This window comes from Macaca nemestrina, chromosome 17 (assembly GCF_043159975.1).
Source record: "Macaca nemestrina isolate mMacNem1 chromosome 17, mMacNem.hap1, whole genome shotgun sequence".
Classification (NCBI taxonomy): domain Eukaryota; kingdom Metazoa; phylum Chordata; class Mammalia; order Primates; family Cercopithecidae; genus Macaca; species Macaca nemestrina.
This window is the reverse complement of record NC_092141.1, coordinates 48,544,469-48,562,785: the sequence shown is the minus strand read 5'-3', so window position 1 is coordinate 48,562,785 and position 18,317 is coordinate 48,544,469. Positions and strand designations below refer to the sequence as shown.

The 18,317-nt window shown below is 37.6% G+C and overlaps 1 pseudogene; it reads right to left on the bottom strand.

Annotated features, from left to right (window-relative positions):
• Positions 1-16,831: 16,831 nt before the first annotated feature.
• Positions 16,832-18,012, bottom strand: LOC105476918 (zinc finger protein 669 pseudogene; annotated as a pseudogene).
• Positions 18,013-18,317: the final 305 nt, after the last annotated feature.

Genomic DNA, 18,317 nt, shown 5'->3' with positions numbered 1-18,317 from the left:
TCCCAGCCTCTGGTAATCATCTACTCTATATCTCTAGGACTTCAATTGTTTAATTTTTTTTTTTTAGCTCTCATAAATAGAACATGAGACGTTTGTCTTTCTCTGTTTGACTTATTTTCACCTAACATAAAGACCTCCAGTTCCATCCATGTTGTCGCAAATGACAAGATCTCATCCTTTTTTATAACTGAATAGTACTCCATTGTGTATATGTACCACATTTTCTTGATCCATTAGTCTGTTGTTGGACACTTAGGTTGCTTCCAAATCTTGGCTCCAGTGAATAGTGCTGCAATAAACATGGCACTGCAGATGTCTCTTTGGTATATTAATTACCTTTCTTTTGGGCATATATTTAGCAGCAGGGTTGCTGGATCATATGGCAGTTCTATTTTTAGTTTGTTGAGGAACCTCCAAACTGTTCCTTATAGTGGTTGTACTAATTTACATTCCCACCAACAGTGTATGAGTGTTCCCTTTTCTCCACATCCTTACCAGGATTTGTTACTGCCTGTCTTTTGGATATGTCATTTTAACTGGGGTAAGATGATACCTCATTGTAGTTTTGATTTGTATTTATCTGATGATCAGTGATGTTGAGCCCCTTTTCATATACCTGTTTGCCATTTGTATGTCTTCTTTTAAAAAATGTCTATTCAGGTCTTTTGCCTATTTTTAAATTCAATTATTAGATATTTTTCCTATTGAGTTGTTTGAGCTGCTTATATATTCTGGTTTCTAATCCCATGTCAGATGGGTAGTCTGCAAATATTTTCTCCATTCTGCGGGTTGTCTCTTCACTTTGCTGACTGTTTTCTTTGCTGTGCAGAAAGTTTTTAACTCGGTATGATCCCATTAGTCCATTTTTGCTTTGGTTGCCTGTGCTTGTGCAATATTACTCAGGAAATCTTTGCCCAGTCCAATGTCCTACAGAGTTTCCCCAATGTTTTATTGTAGTAGTTTCATAGTTTGAGGTCATAGATTAAAGCCTTTGATGCCTTTTGATTTGATTTTTCTATATGGCAAGAGATAAAAGTCTAGTTTCATTCTTAAGCATATGGATATCCAGTTTTCCCAGCATCACTTATTGAAGAAACTATCCTTTCCCCAGTATATATTCTTAGCACTTTTGTCAAATATGAGTTCACTGTAGGTGTATGGATTTATTTCTGGGTTCTCTGTTCTGTTCCATTGGTCTATGTGTCCATTTTTATGTCAGTACCATGCTGTTTTGGTTACTATAGTTCTGTAGTATAATTTGAAGTCAAGTAATGTGATTCCTCCAGTTTGTTCATTTTGCTCAGGATAGCTTGGGCTATCCTGGATATTTTGTGGTTCCAAATAAATTTTAGGATTGTTTTTTCTGTTTCTGTGAAGAATGTCACTGGTATTTTTATAAAGATTGCACTGAATCTGTAGATTGCTTTGGGTAATACAAACATTTTAACAATATTGATTCTTCCAATCCATGAACCTGGAATATCTTTCCTTTTTTTTTTTTTGAGTCGGAGTCTCGCTCTGTCGCCCAGCTGGAGTGCAGTAGCGCGATCTCGGCTCACTGCAAGCTCCGCCTCCCGGGTTCCCGCCATTCTCCTGGCTCAGCCTCCTGAGTAGCTGGGACTACAGGTGCCCACAACCGCACCCGGCTTATCTTTCCATTTTTTATGTGCCCTCCTCAATTTCTTTCATCAATGTTTTACAGTTTTCATTGTAAAGATTTTTCACATTTTTGGTTAAGTTTATTCCTAGGTATTTGATTTTATTTGTAGCTATTATAAATGGTATTACTTTCCTGATTTTTTAGATTGTTTATTGTTGGCATACAGATTTTTACATTGATTTTGTATCCTGAAACTGTACTACATTTATTAGTTCTAATAGCTTTTTTGTGGAGTCTTTATGCTTTTCCAAATATAAGATCATATCATCATCTGCAAACAGGGATTTCCTTCCTTCCTTCTTTCCTTCTTCCCTTCTTCCCTTCCCTTCCCTTCCCTTTCTTTCTTCCCCCCCCCTTTTTTTTTTGAGACGGAGTCTCGCTCTGTCGCCCAGGCTGGAGTGCAGTGGCCGGATCTCAGCTCACTGCAAGCTCCGCCTCCTGGGTTCACGCCATTCTCCTGCCTCAGCCTCCCAAGTAGCTGGGACTACAGGTGCCCGCCACCTCGCCCGGCTAGTTTTTTGTATTTTTTAGTAGAGACGGGGTTTCACCATGTTAGCCAGGATGGTCTCGATCTCCTGACCTCGTGATCCACCCATCTCGGCCTCCCAAAGTGCTGGGATTGTAGGCTTGAGCCACCGTGCCCAGCCTCTTTCCCCTTTTTCTCTCTCTTGTCTGATTTCTCTGGCTAGGATTTCCAGTACTATGTTGAACAACAGTGGTAAACCTGGGTATCCTTGTCTTGTTTCAGATCTTAGAGAAAAGGCTTTCAGTTTTTCCCCATTCAGTATGATACTAGTTGTAGATCAGCCATATATGGCTTTTATTGTGTTGAAGTATCTTCCTTCTATACCCAGTTTTTTGAGGGTTTCTATTATGAAGGGATGTTGAAGTTTGTCAAGTGCTTTTTCACCATCAATTGAAATGACCATATGATTTTTGTCCTTCATTCTGTTAATATGATGTATCACACTGACTGATTTGCGTCTGTTGAACTATCTGTGCATCTTTTGAATGAATTCCCCTTGATCATGGCTAATGATCTTTTTAGTCTGTTTTTGAATTTGGTTTGCCGATATTTTGTTGAGGAGTTTTGCATCAATGTTCATCCGGGATATTGGCCTATAGTTCTCTTTTTTTAAATTTGCCTTTGTCTGGTTTTGGTATCAGAGTAATACTGGCCTCATAGAATAAGTTTGAAAGTATTCTCTCTTCCTCTGTTTTTTGGAATAGTTTCAGTAGGATTGATATTAGTTCTTCTTTAAATGTTTGGTAAAATTCAGCAGTGAAGCCATTGGGCCCTGAGCTTTTCTTTGCTGGGAGACTTTTTAATACAGCTTTGATCTCATTACTTGTTTTTCAGTTTGTTTGTTTTTGAGACAGAGTCTCACCCTGTCACTCAGGCTGGAGTGCAGTGGCGTGATCTCAGCTCACTTCAAACTCCACCTCCTGGATTCAAGCAATCCTTGTGCCTCAGCCTCCCAAGTAGCTGGGACTACAGGCATGTGCTACCACACCAGGGTGATTTTGGTATTTTTAGTAGAAGTGGGGTTTCACCATGTTGGCCAGGCTGGTCTCAGACTCGTGACCTCAAGTGATCCACCCGCTTGGCCTCTCAAAGTGCTGGGAATACAGGTGTGAGTCACCGTACCTGGCCTGATCTCATTACTTGTTATGGGTCGGTTCAGGTTTTGGATTTCTTTATGGTTGAATCTTAGTAGGCTGTACGTGTCTAGGAATTTATCCATTTCTTCTGAGTTTTCCAATTTATTAGCATATAGTTTCTCATAGTAGTCTCTAATGACCCTTTGAATTTCTGCAGTATCAGTTGTAATGTTTCCTTTTTCGTCTCTTGATTTATTTATTTGGATCTTCTCTCTTTTTTTCTTGGGCTAAAGGTCTTTCTATTTTGCTTATCTTTTTAGAAAAACAAATTTTTGTTTCATTGGTCTTTTGTATTTTTTTCATGTAGATTTTATTTATGCTCTGATTTTTATTATTTTATTCTACTAATTTTGGCTTGTTCGTTCTTGCTTTTCTGGTTCTTTAAGACGCATTGTTATGCTGTTTATTTGAAGTTTTTATACTTCTTTGATATAGGAGCTTATTGCTATAAACTTTCCTCTTATTACTACTTTTGTTGTATCCCATAGGTTTTGGTATGTTGTGTTTTCATTTCCATTTGTGCAACTTGCTAATTTTTAAATTAATTAATTCAACAAATAGTTTTTAAGTATACATTCTATAGTAAGGGCTGTACTGGGTCCTGGAAATACAAGGGAGAACAAAGCCAGATACTAAAGATCATAGTCCAATGAAAGGAGCAGACAAATTTTTAAATTATGCAAATGGTTAATTAAATAAGTAATAAATGTAATCAAGGAAATGAAATATCTGTACATTGAAAACTATTAAACATTGATGAAAGAAACTGAAGAAGCCACAAATAAATGAAAAGAAATCTTATGTTCATGGATTGGAAGAATTAATATTGTTAAAACATTCATACTAGCCAAAGAATCTACAGATTCAATGCAATCCCTATTAAAAATTCAATGACTTTTTTCACAGGACTAGAAAAAAACAATACTAAACTTTGGGACCACAGAAGACCCATAACGGCCAAAGCAATTTTGAAAAAGGAGAACAAACTGAAGACATCACATCCCCTGATTTTTAAACTATGTTACAAAGCTATAGTAATTCAAACATTATGAAATGGCATTAAAAACACATCTACTAATGGAACAGAAAAGAGAGCAAAAAAAAAAAAAAAAAATCAATGCATTTATGGTTAACAGACTTTGGGCAAAGATGCCAGTAATACAAAATGAGGAAAAGACAGTCCCTTCAATAATTGATGCTGGAAAAGTTGTATTTCGACGTGTGGAAAAACAAAATTAGAATAATGAACGTTTGTGACAGTCAAGACAACCCTGAGCTTAAGGCGCCATCTAGTGCTGAAAATGAGGCAGCAATCTAGGAGTAAAGGGATTCAACAAACTGTAAAGAACTTCTTAGGAAACATAACCTAGAAAGACCAAAACAAGAGATCCAGTGAAGATTGGTATAAGTAACTAATCCTCAAAGCATAGTAACTAATCCTATGAAGCCATAGATGTACATCCACAAGAAACAACAGCAAACAGAACTGTGACCTCCCCAAGTGAACAAAGCAAGGAGCCAGTGATCAACCCTATCATAATGGCAGTGTGTGAGCTCCCAAGTCAAGCATTAAAAATAGCAGTTTTAAAGAAACTCAGAAAACTGCAGGGTAACATGAAAAAGCAATTCAGAAATTTATCAGAAAAATATAACAGAGATTGAACTAATAAAAACAATCAAATGGAGATCCTGGAACTGATAAATACATTTGCTGAGTTGAAAAAATACAATAGAGGCTCTCAACAGCAGAATGAATTGAGCCAAAAAAAAGTGTCAGTAAGCTTAAAGATAGACTATTTGAAAATACACAGTCAGAGGAGAAAAAAGAAAAAAGAGTAAAAAAGAATGATGAATACCTACAGGATATACAGAATAACCTCAAAAGAGCAAATCTAGGAGTTGTTGGTGTTCAAGAGGGAGTTGAGAAAAAGCAAGGTGTAGAAAGCATATTCAAAGTAATAATAATAACAGAAAACTTTCCAAACCTAGATAAGGATACAAATATCCAGGTACAAGAAGTTCAGCGATCACCAAACAGATTCAATCCAAATAAGACTATCCCAAGGCATATAACAATCAAACTCTCAAAGATCAAGGACAAAGAGAAGATCCTAAAAGCAGCAAGAGAAAAGAAGCAAATAACACACAAAGGAGCTCTGATTCATCTAGCAACAGATTTCTCAGTGGAAACCATACAAGTCAGGAGGGAGTGGATGACATATTCAATGTGCTAAAGAAAAAACCCATCAACTGAGAGCACTGTACCCCACAAAGCTTTCCTTCAAACATAAAGATGAAAGTCTTTCCTAGATAAGCAAAAGCTGAGGGAATTTATCACCACTAGACCTATCTTACAAGAAGTGCTCAAAGGAGTTTTCAATATAACAGAAAGTGATGCTAATATGCAAAAAGAAAACATTTAAAGGTATAAAATTCACTGGTAAAAGTCAGTATATAGACAAATTTGGGATACTCTAATATTGTTAGAGTTGAAAGAGCTGAAAAAAAGATATGCTATGCAAATGGAAACCATAAAAGAGCAGAAGTAGCTAAGCAGAAGTAGCTATACTTATATTAGTTAAAATAGATTTCAAGTCAAAGACAGTAAAATAAACAGGGTATATATAATGGTAAAAGGATCAGTTCAGCAAGAGGATTCAGTAAAATATATGTACCCAACACAGGAGCACCCAAATATATAAAACAAACATTAATAGATCTAAAGGGAGAGATAAAACTATAATACAGTAATAGTAGGGGACTTCAACACCTCACTCTCAGGAACGAACAGATCATCCATACAGAATATCAAAAAAGAAACACTGGAGTTTCTACATTCTAGACTAAATAGACCTAACTGACATTTACAGAACATTTAATCTAACTGCTACAGAATACACATTCTTCTCATCAGCACATGGAATATTCTCTAGAATAGGCCATCTATGAGGCCACAAAACAAGTCTTAACAAATTCAAAAGAATTAAAATCATATCAAGTATTTTTTCTGATCCCAGTGGAATAAAACTAGAACTCAGTAACAAGAGAAACTGTGGAAAATATACAAACACATGGAAATTAACCAACATGATTTCATGAAGAAATTAAGAAGGAAATTTAAAAATTTCTTGAAACAAATGCAAATGGAAATGCAACATATCAAAATCTATGGGATACAACAAATGCAGTACTAAGAGGAAAGTTTACAGCAACAAACACCTGCATCAAAAGGGTAGAAAGCTTTCAAATAAACAGCTGAATGATGCACCTCAAGAAACAAGAAAAGCAAGAACAAACCAAACACAAAATTAGCAGAAGGAAGAAAATATTAAAAATCAGAGTAGAAATAAAATTGAGACTAAAAAATATTACAAAAACTCAACAAAACAAGAAGCTGTTTTTTTGAAAAAGATAAACAAAATAGACAAAGCCTTTGCTAAATAGAAAAAAGAGAAAATACAAATAAATAAAATCAGAAACAAGAAAGACATAAAAATTGATGCCACGGAAATACAAAGAATCATTAGAGACAATCATGAATGACTATGCCAACAAATTGAAAAACTCAGAAGAAATGGATAAATTACTGGACACCTACAAACAACCAAGATTGAACTATGAAGAAATAGAAAACCTAAATAGACCAATAATGAGTAACAAGATCAAAGCAGTAAGAACAATTTTCCCATCAGAGAAAAGCCTGGGCCCAGATAGCTTCACTGCTGAATTCTACCTAACATTTAAAGAAGAACCAATACTAATTCTGCTCCAACTATTCCAAAACATTAAAGAGGAGGGAGTACTTCCAAACTCATTCTATGAAGCCAGTGTTACACTGATACCAAAACTAGATAGGTAAGAGCAAAACTAAAAAAAGAAATCTGCAGGCCAATATCCCTGATAAAAATAGATGCAAAAATCCTCAACAAAATAACAGAATACAACAACAATTTAAAAAGATCATCCACCATGATCAAGTGAGGTTCATCCCAGGATTGCAAGGATGGTTCAACATATGTCAATCAATAAATGCGATACATCACATTTAGAGGATAAAGAACAAAAACCATATGATCATTTAAATAGATGCTGAAAAAACAAGCAGCAAAATTCAACATCCCTTTATGATTAAAAAAAAAAAAAAAAACTCTCAACAAACTGGATTTAGAAGGATTATACCTCAAAACAATAAAGGCCACACATGACAAAGCCACAGCTAACATTGTGCTAAATGAAGAAAAATGGAAAGTCCTTTAAGATATGGAACAAGACAAGAAAGCCCACTTTCACCACTTTTATTCAACACAGTGCTGGAAATCCTAGCCTGAGAAATTAGCAAGAGAAAGAAGAGCCGGGTGCAGTGGCTCACGCCTGTAATCCTAGCACTTTGGGAGGCCGAGGCAGGCAGATCACGAGGTCAGGAGATGGAGACCATCCTGGCTAACATGGTGAAACCCCATCTCTACTAAAAATACAAAAAATAAGCTGGGCGTGGTGGCGGGTGTCTGTAGTCCCAGCTACTCAGTAGGCTGAGGCAGGAGAATGGCGTGAACCCGGGAGGCGGAGCTTGCAGTGAGCTGAGATCATACCACTGCACTCCAGCCTGGGCTACAGAGTGAGACTCTGTCTCAAAAAAAAAAAAAAAAAAAAAAAAAATGAAAGAAGTAAAGAACATTCAGTTGGAAAGGAAGAAGTCACATTTCTTGTTTGCAGATTACATAATAGTACATTTGGAAAACCCTAAAGACTCCATACAAAAAAAAGTTTAGATTTGATAAATGAATTCAATAAAGTTACTGGATAGGAAATCAACATACAAAAATTAGTAGCATTTATGTATGCCAACAAAGAACAATATGAAAAAGAAGTCAACAAAACAATCCCATTTACAATAACTACAAAAAAAAAATCTATTATTTAACTAAAGAAATAAAAAATCTCCATAAGGAAAACTGTAAAACATTGATGAGGCCATGCATGGTGGCTCATGCCTATAATCCCAGCACTTTGGGAGGCCAAGGATTGCTTACAGCCAAGAGTTCAAGACCAGCCTGATCAACATGGTTAGATACTGTCTCTACAAATAATAATAATAACAACAAAAATAAATTAACCAAGCATGGTGGTTCATGCCTGTAGTCCCAGCAACTTGGGAGGCTTAAGAAGGAGGATCACTTGAGCCCAGGTGTTTGAGGCTGCAGTGACCTATGATCATGCCACTACATTCCAGCTTGGGTGACAGAACAGGATCCCATCTTAAAAACAAACAAATAAAAAACACTGTTGAAAGAAACTGAACAGGACACAAAAAATGGAAAGATACCCCATGCTCATGAGTTGGAAGAATCAATATTGGTAAAATGTCAATATTCCCCAAACTAATCTACAGATTCAATGTAATCTCTATCAAAATACCAACAGCATTCTTCACAGAAAGAAAAAAGAACCCTAAAATATGTATGAAACCACAAAAGACTTCAAGTAGCCAAAGCAATCTTGAGCAAAAAGAATAAAGCTGGAGGCATCACACTAACAAACTTTAAAATATACTACAAAGCCATAGTAACCAAAACAGCTTGGTACAAGTGTAAAATAAACACATGAGTCAATGGAACAGAGTAGAGAACCCAGAAATAAAATTGTGCATTTATGGCCAATCCATTTTCAATTGAGGCACTAAGAGCAGACATTGGGAAAAGGTATCTCTTCAATAAATGGTGCTGGAAAAACTGGATAATCATATGCAGAAAAATTAAACTAGATCGCTGTCTCTCAGCACATACAAAGTCAAATCAAAATGCACCAAAGACTTAAATCTAAGACCTGAAACTATGAAACTAGTAGAAGAAAAACATGGAGGAAAAGCTTCAGGACATTGGTCTGGCAAAGATTTTTTTGTTTAGGACAGCAAAAACACATGCAACAAAAGCAAAAATAGACAAACGGCATTACATCAAGCTAAAAACTTCTGCACAGCCAAGGAAACAATCAGCAAAGTGAAGAGATGACCTGCAGAATGGAGAAAATATTTGCAAACTATCCAGTTGACAAGGGACAATATATAAGGAACTCAACAGCAAGAACAAAACAAAATTGGAAAAAACTCTAAAACTCCCAAATAATCCAATTAAAAAATGGGGAAAAGATCTGGGTAGACATTTTTCAAAAGAAGGCATACAAATGGCCTATAGGTATAGAAAAAAATGCTCAACAGCACTGATCATCAGGAAAATGTGAATCAAAGCCACATTGAGATATTGTCTCACTCCAGTTAAAAAGACTTTTATCAGAAAGATTAAAAATAACAAATGCTGGTGAGCATAAAGAGAAAGCTGAACACTTGTACAATGTTGGTGGGAATGTAAATTAGTATAGCCATGCAAGACAGTATGGAGGTTCCTCAAAAACTAAAACTAGAAATACTATATGATCCAGCAATCCCACTGCTGGGTATACATGCAAAAGAAAGAGAATTAGTATGTTGAAGAGATATCTGCACTCCCATTTTTATTTCAACACTATTCACAATAGCCAAGATATATAATCAACTTAAGTGTCTATCAATGGATGAATGGATAAAGAAAATGTGATGCAAATATACAATGGAATATTATTTGGCCATAAAAATGAAATCCTGTCATCTGTAGTAACACAGATGGAACTGGAGGTCATTATATTAAGTGAAATAAACCAGGTACAGAAACACAAATAGTCCATGCTCTCACTCATATGTGGGAGCTAAAATGGCGGATCTCATGGAGGTAGAGAGATGACTGGTGGTTACCAGAAACTGGAAAATGTTGGAGGAGGTGGGATGTAAAGAGAGGGTGGTCAGTGTGTACAACAAACAGCTAGAAGCAATAAGATCTAGTGTTTGGTAGCACAGTAGGTTGACTATAGTTCACAATAATTTGTTTTATAGTTCCAAATAGCTGGAGGAGAGGAACTGGAATGTTCCCAACATAAAGAAGCGGTGAATGTTTGCGGTGATAGATATCCCAATAGCTCTGATTTGATCTTTACAATTATATGCATGAATCACAATACCACATGTATTACTAAAATACATACAACTATTATGTAGCTATTAAAAATTGTAAAAAAATAAGTAGGAAGTAGAAAAATATACCATGTTTTGCTTGAGATAAGAAAAACCCCTTTTTTAAAATCTTACCCTCATCACAATACAGAAAATTTCTGTGATCAAAATATGTGGGGATTTCTCCCCACAGCAAACAATTCTTCAGCAGACATTAACTGGGTGCCCCACAATTCAATTTACTTCTGACACCATCTACCTGCAGTTAGAGTCAGACCCAACAGGCTCATGGTTCAGTTCCACAAGCCTGCTCCTCACTTCAAATAGCAATTGCAAGTAGTCGGTTGTCATCTATACTTCTGACTGACTAGCTATAAGCTGCAGTTCCCAAAACTCCCTCCTCAGATCTGATTAATTTGCTAAAATGGCTCACAGACCTCAGAAAAACACATTTACCAGTTTATTTTATTACTAAGAGATATGATAAAGGATACAGATGAACAGCCAGATGAAGAGATATATAGGGAAAATTCTAGAAGGGTTCCTAGTGCAGGAGCTTCTGTCCCCATGGAGTTGGGGTGCCCCACCCCTCCTGGTGCATGGATGTGTTCACAAATGGGAAGCCCCTTGAACCCTGTAGTTCAGGGATTTTTATGGTGGCTTCATCATGTAGACATGACTGATTATTAACTCAATCTCCAGCCTTTCTCCTATCCTAGGGAATGGGGGCTGAAAGTTCCAAGCTTCTAATCATGGCTTGGTCTTTTAGGCATCTGCCCCCATCCAGCAGCCCACCAAGAGTCGCCTCATTAGAACAAAAGATGCTCCTGTCATCTGGGCAATGACAAGAGTTCTAGGAACTCTGTGTCAGGAACTAGGGACAAATATGAAAATATGTATTTTCTTATTATAAATCACAATATAAAACTTGCTAATAATAACCAAACAAACCTGAAATGTTATATTAATTCTAAATGAAGTAGATATCAGAGCAAAGGATATTACCATTGATAAATATGGTATTTTCATAATAATAGAGGGATCAATTCATCAAGAAGATGTAATAATGCTAAATGTTTCTACTCCTAGTAACAAAGGTTTCAAAATACATAAAGCAGAAACTGAAAGAACTTCAAGCAGAAATGGACAAGTTCACAATTATATTTGAAAATTTCAATACCTCATTTTCATTGATTTCTAGAACAACTGGACAAAAAAACAAGCAAGATTTTAGAAGACTTGACTAATACTATCAGCCAACTTGACGTAGTTTAATTTATTTTAAAAACTCTAAGCTTTAGACAAAGGCGCACAACAATTAATTGGAAAAGAACAGTATTTTCAACAAGTGGTGCCATGACAACTGAGTTTCTGAATTTTGGTTGGACCCCTACTTCATACTGTGTGGAAAACATAATTCAAAATGGTTTGTACACCTAAATATAAAAGATTAAATTATAAAACTCTTAGAATAAAGTTATGGAGTTAATTTTCATAGCTTTGGATTAGGCAACAACTTCGTAAGTACACCACCAAAAGCATAAGCAACATGAGAAAAGTAAGTTGGTCTACATCACAATGAAAAACGTTGGTGCTGGCCGGGCACGGTGACTCACGCCTGTAATTCCAGCACTTTGGGAGGCCAAGGCAGGTGGATCACATGAGGTCAGGAGTTTGAGACCAGCCTGGTCAACATGGTGAAACCCCGTCTCTACTAAAAATACAAAAATTAGCTGGGTGTGGGTGGGCGCCTATAATCTCAGCTATGTGGGAAGCTGAGGCAGGAGAATTACTTGAACAGGCTGGGTGCAGTGGCTCATGCCTGTAATCCCAGCACTTTGGGAGGCCGAGGTGGGTAGATCACAAGGTCAGGAGGTCAAGACCAGCCTGGACAAGATGGTGAAACCCCATCTCTACTAAAAATACAAAAATTAGCTGGGCGTGGTGGTGGGCGCCTGTAATCCCAGCTACTCAGGAGGTTGAGGCAGAGAATTGCTTAAACCCGGGAGGTGGAGGCTGCAGTGAGCTGAAATCGCACTACAGCACTGCAGCCTGGGCAACAAAGCGCGAATCCGTCTCGGAAAAACAAACAAACAAAAAACAAAAAAGAAAAAAGAAAAGAAAAAGAAATAAAAACACAACCCACTTTTGTGCTACAAATGGCTGGGCACAGTGGCTCACAACTGTAATCTCAGCACTTTAAGAGGCCAAGGCAGGCGGATCACTTGAGGTCAGGAGTTTGAGACCAGCCTGTCCAACATGATGAAATCTTGTCTCTACTAAAAATATAAAACTTAGCCAGGCGTGGTGGCACATGCCTATAATCCCAGCTACTTGGGAGGTCGAGGCAGAAGAATCACTTGAGCTTGGGAAGCAGAGGCTGCAGTGAGCCAAGATCACACCGCTACACTCCAGCCTGGGTGACAGAGCGAGACTCCATCTCAAAAACAAAAAACAAATCCAAACTTTTGTGCTGCATACGGTATTATCATGAAATTTTAAAAGGCAACCCACAGAATACAATCAAATATTTGCTAATATCTATCTATTAAGAAATTCATATTCTGAATGTATAAAGAATTCTTACAATGTAATAATAAAAAAACAACAACCCAATTTTAAATGGGTTACATGATCCAAATGGACAGTTCTCCAGAGGAAATGTAAAAGTAGCCAATAAGCACATGGGAAGATACTAACATTACTATTTATTAGGGAAATGCAAAACCACAATGAGATAACACTTCACACCCACTGGGATGGCTGTAACTAAAAAGACAAGCAAGTGTTGGTGAGGACGCAGAGTGATTGGAAACCTCCTACATTGTTGGTGGGAATGTAAACGGTGCAGCTGCTGTGGACACAGTTCGGCAGTTCTCAAAAAAGTTAAACACAGAGTCCCTATATGACTCAGCAATTCTATTCCTAGGTCAATACTCAGAAGACATAAAAACATGTCCACACAAAAACTTGTACATAAATGTTTGTAGCAATATTATGCATAATAGCAAAAATGGAAACAACTTAAATCTCCATCAACTAAAGAATATATAAATAAAATGTATATCAAAGTAATGGAATATTACTCAGCAATAAAAGGAAATAAAGTATTGATACGTGCTACAACACAGATGTTCCTTAAAAACATTATGCTAAGTGAAAAAGCCAGTTACAAAAGACCACACATTGTATTTCATTTATATGAAATGTCCGAAATAGGCAAATCCATAAAAACAAAAAGTAGTGATTGCCCAGGGCTGGGAGGATGAGAAGGAAATGGGAAGTGGTGGCAAGTGGCTATGGGGTTTCTTTGGGGTGATGAAAATATTCTGAAATTAGATAGTGGTGACAGTTGCACCACCTTATGAATATACTAAAAACCACCAAATTGTACACTTTCAATGGGTAAATTTTGTTTTTGCATAATATGTGAATTATATGTCAATTTTTAAACTGCAGAAACAGAAGTTAAAATAGTGGTTGCTTAGGACTGGGATAGCCAAGGGAATTGGATGATAATGGGTATGGGATGTTGTTTAGACGGGAATGAAAATATTCTAAAAATTAAATTGTTGTGATGGTTACACAACTCTGTGAATATAAACATTAGACTCTAAATGTGTGATTTCTATTGTTTATGACTATACCTTAATAAAGGTATTTTAAAAAAACACTCACCAAGCAACAGCAGGATACACTTTTTTTTTTCTTTTTCAATTTCACATGGAATATTCACCACAGTCTAGACCATATTCTGGGCCATAAACAAATCTCAATAAATTTAAGATTTCAAATAATAAGTTTGTGCTTTGACTATAATGGAATTCTATTAGAAATTATTTTAAAAGATACTTTTATAATTCCCAGATGAAACACCTTACTGAAAATGTATTCTAAAAAATAATGGCTGAAGAATTTCCAAATTTAGCAAAAGACATACACATTCATATTCAAGAAACAGTAACCCTCAAGCAGGATAAACCAAAGATGCATGAAGACATCATGGTAAAACTTCTGAAAACTAAAGAAAAAAAAAAGAATGAAATGTGTAAGAAATTATGCTTACTCCATAAGAAAAGCAATTCAAGTGAGGACAGATTTCTCATCAGAAATTACAGAGGCTAGAAGAAAGCGGAACAATATTTTTCAAGTACTGAAAGAAAAGAACTGTTGATTCAGAATTCTATATCCAGGACAATATTATTCAGAAAAGAAGGATAGCAGAAAAAATATAGCAATGTGCTATCAGACAAAGTAGACTTTAGAGTAAATGAAATTACCAGGAAAAAAGAGGGAAATTACACAATAATAAAAGGGTCAGCCCACCAAGAAGACAGAGCAATTCTAAATGTGTATGCACAAAGCTATAGAAGGGCAAAATATGTGAAGACAAAACTGATAGAACTAAAAGGAAAAACAGACTCACAGTTACTGGTGATTTCAACATTACACTCAGCAGTTGACAGAATACCTAGACAGAAAATCAGCAAGGATATAGAAAAGCTAAAAAAAACATGAACCAGCAGGATAAGCATTTGCGGCAGAGAATGCATTTTCTTTTTCTTTTTTTTTTTTTTTTTCATGAGATGATACTCTATGGTAAACTTTATGTACTTAGGAATTAATACCAACTCATTATTAGCAAAAAATAAACATCTTTACATCGAGTAGTTTTTCCTTTAATAAAAAAAGGTGCAATGTGTATAATGGACAAGGGATAATCAAAATTTGCCAAATGAGACTAGTCAGACAATCCCAACAATTCACAATCATTATTCACTGGTCCATTAATCACAGGACAATACATACAAATGAAACTTACCTGGCCAGGCGCAGTGGCTCATGCCTGTAATCCCAGCACTTTGGGAGGCCGAGGCGGGCAAATCATGAGGTCAGGAGTTCAAGACCAGCCTAGCCAACATGGCAAAACCCTGTCTCTACCAAAAACACAAAGAATCAGCTGGACGTAGTGGCGGGTGCCTGCAGTCCCAGCCACTTGGGAGGCCGAGGCAGGAGAACCGCCTAAACCCAGGAGGTGGAGGCCGCAGTGAGCCGAGACTGCACCACTGCACTCCAGCCCGGGCAACAGAGCGAGACTCCATCTCAAAAAAAAAAAAATAATGAAATAAAAATATTACCTACATATTAGAAAAACATCAAAATTCAACCATAAATCCAGCACATTATCAAATGAATAGACAAAAATTCTACCAACAAACTTAAGAAAATATCATTATCTATGAAATTCAAGTACTACTGCTTAAAGAGCATTTACAGAACTCTCACCTCAAGGTTTCCCTGCAAAACAAGGTGAAATGCATACTCAAGACTCTTTAAGAATGAGCCACTGATAAAAACAATATACTTGTAACTTGTGTAACATTTCATACATTTTTTTCAAGCACTGCAGGATAATTAATTTGCATCAGGCTTTCCAAATTAGAAAAGTTTCACTGATACAACTTCTTTCCAGTGGGAGTTTTCATGACTTTTCAAGTAAATGTTAAAACTGAAAATATCCTTGCAGTTTCTAAACCATTAGAGTTTTAATCCTGTGTACGTTCTCGTATTTACAAGGTCCAGCCAGCTACAGTGTGCATTTTCATATGTACTTGAGTGGGTACGAGAGAAATGAAACATTCCACATTCTGGACATTCATAGGGTTTTTCTCAGGAATGAGCTGATGTCTTCAAATGGAACACAACTGAAGGCCTTAACCACAAATTTAAATTCAAAAGGCTTTTCTCTACTCTGAGTCCTCCCAAATCTTCAAAAACAGGAAAATCTGAAGGCTTGACCACCTTTCCTGCATTCTTAAGGTTTCTCTGCAGTGTGAGCTCTTTCATGTTTATGAGGGAATGGGAAAGAGTAAATGTTTTACCACATTTCTCACATTCAAGGGGCTTTATTTATTTATTTATTTTTTTGAGATGGAGTCTCACTGTCGCCAGGCTGGAGTGCAGTGGCACAATCTCGGCCCACTGCAACCTCCACCTCCTGGGTTCAAGCGACCCTCCCGCCCCAGCCTCCCGAGCAGCCAGGACCACAAGCATGTGCCACCACACCCAGCTAATTTCTGTATTTTTAGCAGAGACAAGGCTTCACCATGTTGGCCAGGTTGGTCTCAATCTCCTGACCTCGTGATCCACATGCACAGGGCTTCCCCCCAACCCCCCGTGGCTTTTTATGTCCTTGAAAAAGAACTAAGACAACTGAAATGTGCCACCATGCCCAGCTAATTATTTTCTTTTTTTTTTTTTTGAGACGGAGTCTCGCTCTGTCACCCAGGCTGGAGTGCAGTGGTGCGATCTCAGCTCACTGCAAGCTCCGCCTCCTGGGTTCACACCATTCCCCTACCTCAGCCTCCTGAGCAGCTGGCGTGAGCCACCGCGCCTGGCATTATTTTATTTTTTGTAGAGACAGGGTTTCACCATGTTGCCCAGGTTGTTTCACATTGTTTTAATCCAGGCTGGCTATGAACTCCTGGGCTCAAGCAATACACACACCTTGGCCTCCCAAAGTGCTGGGACCACAGGCTGAGTCACTACACCCAGCCTCTATATCATGACTTCTTTCATGGCAAGTAAGGTGACTGGAATGAGTGTAGGCTTTACCGCATCTCTTACATTCATAGGGTTTTTCTCCAGTATGAATTCTTTCGTGGAGTTGAAGGGAACTGAGACGACTGAAGGTGTGGTCACATTGTTTACATTCATAGGGTTTCTCTCCAGTATGAGTACTTGTATGGTTACAAAGGGAACTCAAACGACTCAAGGCTTTGCCACATTGTTTACATTCATAGGGTCTCTCTCCAGTATGAATGCTTCCATGACAACGAAGGGAAGTGGAACAGCTGAAGGCTTTATCACATTTGGTACATTTATAGGGTCTTTCTCCAGTGTGAGTCCTTTCATGCATCTTAAAAGAACAAGAAAATCTGAATGTTTTCCCACATTTCTTACATTCGTAGGGTTTCTCTCCAGTGTGAGTTTGTTCGTGTATTAGACAAGAACCGGAAACAGTGAACGCTTTACCACATTGTTTACATTTATAGGGTTTTTCTCCTGTGTGAGTTCTCTGATGTCTTTCAACTGAATTGAGAAAATAAAAAGCTTTCCCACATATTGTACATTTATAAGCTGGATTTCCACTGTGCATTATCATGTGTCTTCTAACACCTGGAACAGAAATGAAGAATTTCCCACACTGTTCACATTTATATTGCTTCTCTCCATATGGTTTGTATCCTGAGTGAGCCAGGATGTGCCTATTAAGGAGGGAATGACGTACAAAGACTTTTCCACAAATACTGCATTCCCATTGTTTTAATCCAGTAGAAATGTCCTCGTTCAGATCAAGATTTAGAATTTGGCTGACAACTTGTCCATACTGACTACCTTCTTTGCTTTCACACAGTCTCTGTACCATATGATTTCTACAGAAGCCAGATTCCTGCAGGTTTCCTGCATCACTTCTCCGTAGAGATTCTTCTGAGAAGAATCTAGCAAAGCCCATTCCTCCTGGGTAAAGTTCACAGCCACATCCTCAAAAGCCACGGAGTCCGTTCCTCGGCTTCCCGGGTGTCCTGGCGTCAGCTAGGGATGTCCCAATACCCACAGGTCACAGGGTGGCAGAGGCTGCTGCAGAGCCACCTGGGCCTCCCAGAGCCAAGAAGTAGCAGTGGAGATTAACAGGAAGAGCCTACTCTTTTTTTTTTTTTTTTTAATTAAAAAAAATTTTTTTGAGATGGAGTTTCACTCTTGTTGCCCAGGCTGGAGTGCAGTGGTGTGATCTTGGCTCACTGCAACCTCTGCCTCCTGGGTTCAAGCGATTCTCCTGCCTCAGCCTCCCAACTAGCTGGGATTACAGGCACCCGCCACCAGGTCTGGCTAATTTTTTTGTATTTTTAGTAGAGTTGGGGTTTCACCATGTTGGCCAGGCTGGTCTCGAATGCC